Source organism: Chlorocebus sabaeus, chromosome 8, assembly GCF_047675955.1.
Source record: "Chlorocebus sabaeus isolate Y175 chromosome 8, mChlSab1.0.hap1, whole genome shotgun sequence".
NCBI classification, from domain to species: Eukaryota; Metazoa; Chordata; class Mammalia; order Primates; family Cercopithecidae; genus Chlorocebus; species Chlorocebus sabaeus.
In genome coordinates, this window is record NC_132911.1 from 99,016,913 (window position 1) to 99,024,325 (window position 7,413).

Consider the following 7,413-nt stretch of genomic DNA (forward strand, 5'->3'; position numbering starts at 1 on the left):
TGCTTTGCGTTTCTTCCTTTCAGCTCGTCTGGCGTGGTTTGTCCCGTCTGCCCCTCCCGGGCCCACGTTGTAACCACAACCACACTTTCTCGCCCTTTCATTCTCTCCTGTCCCGTTTGGGTCCCTGTTGTGTTTCAACGGTTAGAAAATTCCTGAAATCTGTGGAAGTTCGAGCAGAACGCTCTAAAACACAAAAAGTGTTTGATGGCAAGAAAAAAAAGCTGATGTTTCCGTAGTCGGCAGGATTCGAACCTGCGCGGGGAGACCCCAATGGATTTCTAGTCCATCGCCTTAACCACTCGGCCACGACTACTGGCGGTGTAAGTTTTTGTGGTGAGAATGCATGTAGAGTCTGCACAAGCGGCTGCTGCAATGGCAGGCACGTTTTGATCTGGAGGAAACTATTACTGAGCTGTTAGGAGCATATTTGAATGTTATGGCGCTTATCATTTTACTGTTTGTAAAACTCTTAGAAGGTATCCGGTCCAACTCTTTGTTGGAAAAAAGGGAAATTCTAATTAAATCTGAGAGAGGGAGAGATGTGTGCTCAAAACTATTGTATACCCACCTGCTTGCACAATGTTGGAGCCATTTCCAGGAGAGAACCAGGAACCGGGTGGGGGCTAACCAGTCTCCCGGCTTCCTTGATGGGACTGTCAGTTCCACTCCTTCGCCTTTCTCTTTGATAAACGGCTCCCAGGACTTTCTTTTCACCCATTATACATTAAGAAGCTATTTACCCAGCGATTTAAATTCACTCCACAGGGTCAGACAGTCCCACTGTGCCATAAAAGTACTACTTTGAAAAGTGTAAAGCGTGATACAAGAGTAAGGTGTTGTTAATGGCATTCTTAATAAATACCGTCCACAGTTTAACCTGTGTTTTGGGTATTTCTAAAGTGGGATAGCAAAGAGTTTGGCATCCTTGGGAACTCTGGAGATAGTTTGATCCAGATGATTTGTTCAAAGTTATCTTTTAACGTCCCTGAAGAGCAACATGTAGTGGTGTGCTGGAGCGAATGGGACCTGCTCACTCCTACCCACTGATAAATTTTCAAGGATTTTGGGAGCTAGTTGTTAAATGCAACTATTATTAAATATTAAATTATGCAAACTTGCAATTACATTATATTAAAAGCAAATGCGATACTCAAAATTCACATTCTAGTGATTCCACTACATTTTACTATTATTTATAAATATAATTGAGATTATTTACATCTGAAAGACTTTCTCTCTTTAACTTTCCATTCAGTGATGTCACTTGGGAAGCTTGAAATGAGCCATGGTGGGTGTTATTTACATGAGGGAAATTGCACATGTGCTAAAGCAGGGCTTTTTATCCCTAGGAGATGGTTGTCATTTAGTAGCACACTGCATGTTACCATCAGACCAACTTTGAATATTCCCAGCAAGGCAACACTCCTTTTCTGCACGGCCGCTCTAGTTATTGTCTCTGAATCTTTGTTTTAGCTATTAGAATCCTGGCATATACGCGCCCCCCCACATATATGCATATATATTTACACACACAGGAAATCAGCATTTTTATGCAAAATACTTAACAACATTGAGCACTGACCACTCAGATCAGACACTGCCAGGATGCTTAAGTAGTATCCTAGAGGCCCCCAGACATAGTGTTGGTTACCCTTGTAGTCAGAGTAGAGAACTCCAGAGGGTGGGGAGACAATGTTGGGGCAAGGAGGGGACTTGGACACTAGTTATTTGTCTAGAATCCTGACTTATTCTATGATTTCCCACTCATTAATTTTTTAAAGTTTTTTTTCCAAGTTGCCTTGCTGAGCTGTTTTACCGAGAACCAGCCTCCAGCAGAAAGACAAGGAAAAGCTGCTTGAAAAAGCGGTTCTTGCAACATGGTTCCAGGGGAAGTCATGCATAGTTGCCATCCAGTTTAACAGGCTTACATTAATGATTCGCTTTTGCTCTTGAGAAGATGAAATCTGAGGGGATTTGTAGCAATGTTGAAAGTATCTATTAGCGTATAGAAGATTTGCAATGAGAGATGGTGAAAAAATAAAAGAGAAAATGTTTCTGGATTTCTGTTTTGTTTTTGTGACTGTTAGACAAAAATCAGTGTGTTCCCTCCTTCCCTTACTTCTACTCCCATTTTTCTGGTCTTTTGATTGGATGATTTATTCCGTTTACATTTTAAAATTTCATTTTATTGATTTTATTTACTTTCAGTAGCTTTTGGGGTACAAGCAGTTTTTGGTTACATGGATGAATTGTATAGCGATGAAGTCTGAAATTTTAGTGCACCTGTCACCCGAGTAGTGTACATTGTACCCAATAGGTAGTGTTCTGTTTTTTTTTTTTTTTTCGAGATGGAGTTTTGCTCTTGTTGCCCAGGCTGGAGTGTGCAATGGTGCGATTTCTGCTCACCACAGCCTCTGCTTCCTGGGTTCAAGTGATTCTCCTGCCTCAGCCTGCCAAGTAGCTAGGATTACAGGCATGTGCCACCATGCCAGGCTAATTTTGTATTTTTAGTAGAGACGGGGTTTCTCCATGTTGTTCAGGCTGGTCTCGAACTCCTGACCTCAGGTGATCCGCCCACCTCGGCCTCCCAAAGTGCTGGGATTACAGGTGTGAGCCATCATGCCCAGCCTCCAATAGGTAGTGTTCTTATCCTTTACCCCCCACCCGTCCTCCTCTCTTCTGAGTCTCCAGTGTCCATTATGCCACTCTATATGCCTTTGCGTACCCACAAATTAACTCCTACTTACAAGTGAGAACATACGATAATTTGGTTTTCCAGTCCTGCCCACTCCCATTTTAAGAAAATGGATGTATGGATCACCTAGAGTTTGGTATTTTGAGAATTTCATTTATGGCTCATTCAACTCTGGTGGGTCTCCTGACTTGAGTCATGTTCTCTTTCTGGTTTGCCCCTGAGAGTAAAACGTCAAGTTCAGAGTCTACAAGGAGAAATGCCACATGCCACATAAGAGTAACGTATGTATATGGCTATGTGATAAAGTATAAAATTACAGTGCACTAGTAAAATCTCCAGATGTGAGCCAGTTATAAAATTCATTGGGCTCTAAACAATGGATGTGGATGTATAAGATGAAGGTAGTGTGGCTTTAGAAGATTCTACATTCATGGAAATTCTATTAGATCATTTTTTTAAAAAACCCTGCTATAAATTCATTTGGTATAAATTTCTGTTTTCTGAACAATCTTCTTTCTTTCTCTGTAATTGTTAATGTGTGTAGACAATGTCGTGAATCCTTGTCCCCTGTCTTTCCTAGTCATGGAAAGCATGCTGAGTGTCAGGTATTTCATAAAGAATAGGCAAGTGCCTCCAGGTGATACAATTATTAACATGGTAAAGGGGACTGGGTGCGGTGGCTCATACCTGTAATCCCAGCACTTTGGGAGGCCAAGGTGGGCGAATCACTTGAGCCCAGCGGATCACTTGAGCCCAGGAGTTTGAGACTAGCCCAGGTGACATGGCAAAACCCTGTCTCTAACAAAAAAATTACAAAAATTGGCCAGGCATGGCGGTGCTGCACCTGTGGTCCCAGGTACATGGTAGACTGAGGTGGGAGGATGGCTTGAGCTCAGGAGGTGGAGGCTGCAGTGAGCCGAGATAGTGCCACTAAACTTTAGCCTGGGCAAGAGAATGAGACTCTGTCTTAAAAACAAAACAAAAAACATGGTAAAGGGGCATGCCATGTATTATTACATTGATTTAGTATTCAAGGAAGTATTTTAGGTAAAAGGTGTCCAAATTAGGAAATCAAAGCACTGTTGTCTTTCCCAAGTATCCGAAGAACTCTCTGAGCCTGGTTTCTTGCTAGTACCATTGTAAATAAGTTAGAAGTGGTGAAGCAGCTGGTTCTGCTGTCCCACACAGTCCCAGGCCAACTGCTTCAGTTACAAGGTGTCCTGTAATCTCCCTGGCTACTCACATAATGAATTGCAAGGCTTCTTCCAATTCCCAGGTACTTAGGTTTAATTTTCCCTTCCCTGCATCTCTCCCCTGCATACTACAGGTCTTTTAAACAAATACCCCCTGCTGGGCGGTGACATTGGCATGAGGGAAGGCATCCTCCTGGGCCAGTTGCAAGCCTCCTAGCAGCTGATGTCATGGAAGAATGGAGTAGCACCGAAGCAGCTCCAGTTCTTTTAAGTGGTCCCTGAATTAGGCCTTGATGTCATGTAGGTAAATTCAGCCCAGAACATGCAGAATCTTTATTGGAATTTGTACATTCATCTCTCACAGCTGTGGAGAGTTTAGACTAATCACAACTCTCACTGGGATACTATTATCTTGGTAATGTGAAAAAGGATCAGGAGCCTGCAGGCTTGGAACATCTTGAGAAAACTCTGGCTCTGAAATACATCATCACATGTGGGGGACACCACTTGCGGCATCATCGCAGAGAGCTGAAGAATGCTGAAATCAACTATTTCTCTGGCGTGATTTCAAATGGCTTGAGAAACCTGAGAACCTTTTTTTTTTTTTTAACTGTAAAACAGATTCTTTCCTCTTCCATCAACCCCATTGCTGTCAATATGTCCAGTGTTAGGTGCCAGAAATGAGCATAGCCTCTTAATGATAACAATGCCAAGGTTAACACAGCTGCCAGGGGCTCTCTCAAGAATCTGTTAGGGTGTATTTTGATCTACAGACACGTTCTGAAGGCGTGCACCTCCTTAGCTTTTCTAGTCTCAGTACATTTCTCTTCAGCAGCCTGGATAAAACCTGTCACTTTTTGCCAGAACTTCTCATGCTTTGGGGCCCCTCAGACACCATTTTTCATTGACCCCATGAGTCCATATGGTAGGGCGAGGTTCAAAGTTGGTATTTGGGAATCAGCTTCTGACAGCACGGAGGCCTGGTGTACTGCGGTCATTTGTTCAAAAGGCCAGGATTTGCAGATGTGCTATAAGAGTGTAATATAATTTTTGACTCCATCCAAATGGATATTTTATCACCATCCACATAGCAACCAACAAACAGATCAGTCTGAGGAGGCAAGTGCTAATGTATGTGGCTCAAACCAGTCGACCCTCTGAGGAGTCAGTAGTTCAGCCTCTTTTTGAGGCTTTAACATCACAATGTTCCTTTCAATTCTACAGTTATGTGAGTACAGCTCCTTCCCTCCCCCCTTTTACATACTGTTTTTTGCTTTATAATTTTTAAGCTTTAGAAAGTTAAGCCTGATTCAAAAAAAAAATTGGGGAAAAAGGGGAGGGGAATAGCAATTTCAGTCAGGCATTAAAATGAAGGCAAAGTGAAACCAAATTGATGGAGGTGATGGGACATGTCCAACAGGCCTGGGCTTAGGTTTGGTGTCCGTCAGTTTTCCATTTCCCCTGATTGTCCATATGGACTCTTGGGAAGGAACCCAAGCTTTTATGCAGGCCAGTTTGCTCTATTTCCTCAGTTACGGATTCACAAGTCAACCACTTTATGGCCTTACAAAAGGTACCTGTTGGTATCAACCTTGCCATGAACTGCCCACGGAATATTTGGGGGCTGGAAAGGACTTTAGTGATAATGTATGAAACTCTTTCAGCTGAGGTTGCAGTGAGCCGAGATCACGCCACTGTACTCCACTCTAGCCTGGGCAACATAGTGTGTCTCAAAAAACAAAAAAACAAAAAGCAAAAAAAAAAACCCCTTTCATTTTATAGATAAAGCAATCAAAATCAAGGCCAGAGACGTACAATAATTTAGAAATTCTTTGATTATTCAGAGATTTTCTTATAACCATTCATTGCATTTTTTTTCTTTTTATTATACTTTAAGTTCTAGGGTACATGTACACAACATGCAGGTTTGTTACATATGTATACATGTGCCATGTTGGTGTGCTGCACCCATTAACTCCTCATTTACATTAGGTATGTCTCCTAATGCTATGCCTCCCCCCTCCCCCCACCCCACAACAGGTCCCAGTGTGTGACGTTTCCCTTCCTGTGTCCAAGTGTTCTCATTGTTCAGTTCCCACCTATGAGTAAGAACATGCAGTGTTTGGTTTTCTGTTCTTGTGATAGTTTGCTGAGATTGATCGTTTCCAGCTGCATCCATGTCCCTGCAAAGAACACGAACTCATCCTTTTTTATGGCTGCATAGTATTCTATGGTGTATATGTGCCACATTTTCTTAATCCAGTCTGTCATTGATGGACATTTGGGTTGGTTCCAAGTCTTTGCTATTGTGAATAGTGCCACAATAAACATACGTGTGCATGTGTCTTTATAGCAGCATGATTTATAATCCTTTGGGTATATACCCAGTAATGGGATGGCTGGGTCATATGGTACATCTAGTTCTAGCTCCTTGAGGAATTGCCATACTGTTTTCCATAATGGTTGAACTAGTTTACAATCCCACCAACAGTGTAAAAGTGTTCCTATTTCTCCACATCCTCTCCAGCACCTGTTGTTTCCTGACTTTTTAATGATTGCCATTCTAACTGGTGTGAGATGGTATCTCATTGTGGTTTTGATTTGCATTTCTCTGATGGCCAGTGATGATGCGCATTTTTTCATGTGTCTGTTGGCTGTATGAATGTCTTCTTTTGAGAAATGTCTGTTCATATCCTTTGCCCACTTTTTGATGCGGTTCTTTTTTTCTTGTAAATTTGTTTGAGTTCTTTGTAGGTTCTGGATATTAGCCCTTTGTCAGATGAGTAGATTGCAAAAATTTTCTCCCATTCTGTAGGTTGCCTGTTCACTCTGATGGTAGTTTCTTTTGCTGTGCAGCAGCTCTTTAGTTTAATTAGATCCCATTTGTCAATTTTGGCTTTTGTTGCTATTGCTTTTGGTGTTTTAGGCATGAAGTCCTTGCCCATGCCTATGTCCTGAATGGTATTGCCTAGGTTTTCTTCTAGGGTTTTTATGGTTTTAGGTCTAACATTTAAGTCCCTAATCCATCTTGAATTAATTTTTGTATAAGGTGCAAGGAAGGGATCCAGTTTTAGCTTTCCACATATGGCTAGCCAGTTTTCCCAGCACCATTTATTAAATAGGGGATCCTTTCCCCATTTCTTGTTTTTATCAGGTTTGTCAAAGATCAGATGGTTGTAGATGTGTGGTATTATTTCTGAGGGCTCTGTTCTGTTCCATTGGTCTATATCTCTGTTTTGGTACCAGTACCATGCTGTTTTGGTTACTGTAGCCTTGCAGTATAGTTTGAAGTCAGGTAGCGTGATGCCTCTGGCTTTGTTCTTTTGGCTTAGGACTGTCTTGGCAATGCGGGCTCTTTTTTGGTTACATATGAACTTTAAAGTAGTTTTTTCCAATTCTGTGAAGAAAGTCATTGGTAGTTTCATAGGGATGGCATTGAATCTGTAAATTACCTTGGGCAGTATGGCCATTTTCATGATATTTGATTCTTCCTATCCATGAGCATGGAATGTTCTTACATTTGTT

At 41.8% G+C, this 7,413-nt stretch overlaps 1 non-coding gene across 1 annotated transcript; it reads right to left on the minus strand.

Moving 5' to 3' along the window:
• Positions 1–231: 231 nt before the first annotated feature.
• On the minus strand, positions 232–313 carry TRNAS-AGA (transfer RNA serine (anticodon AGA)). Its single transcript has one exon. It is a non-coding gene; the product is annotated as a tRNA-Ser (tRNA).
• Between the last annotated feature and the right edge of the window lie 7,100 nt (positions 314–7,413).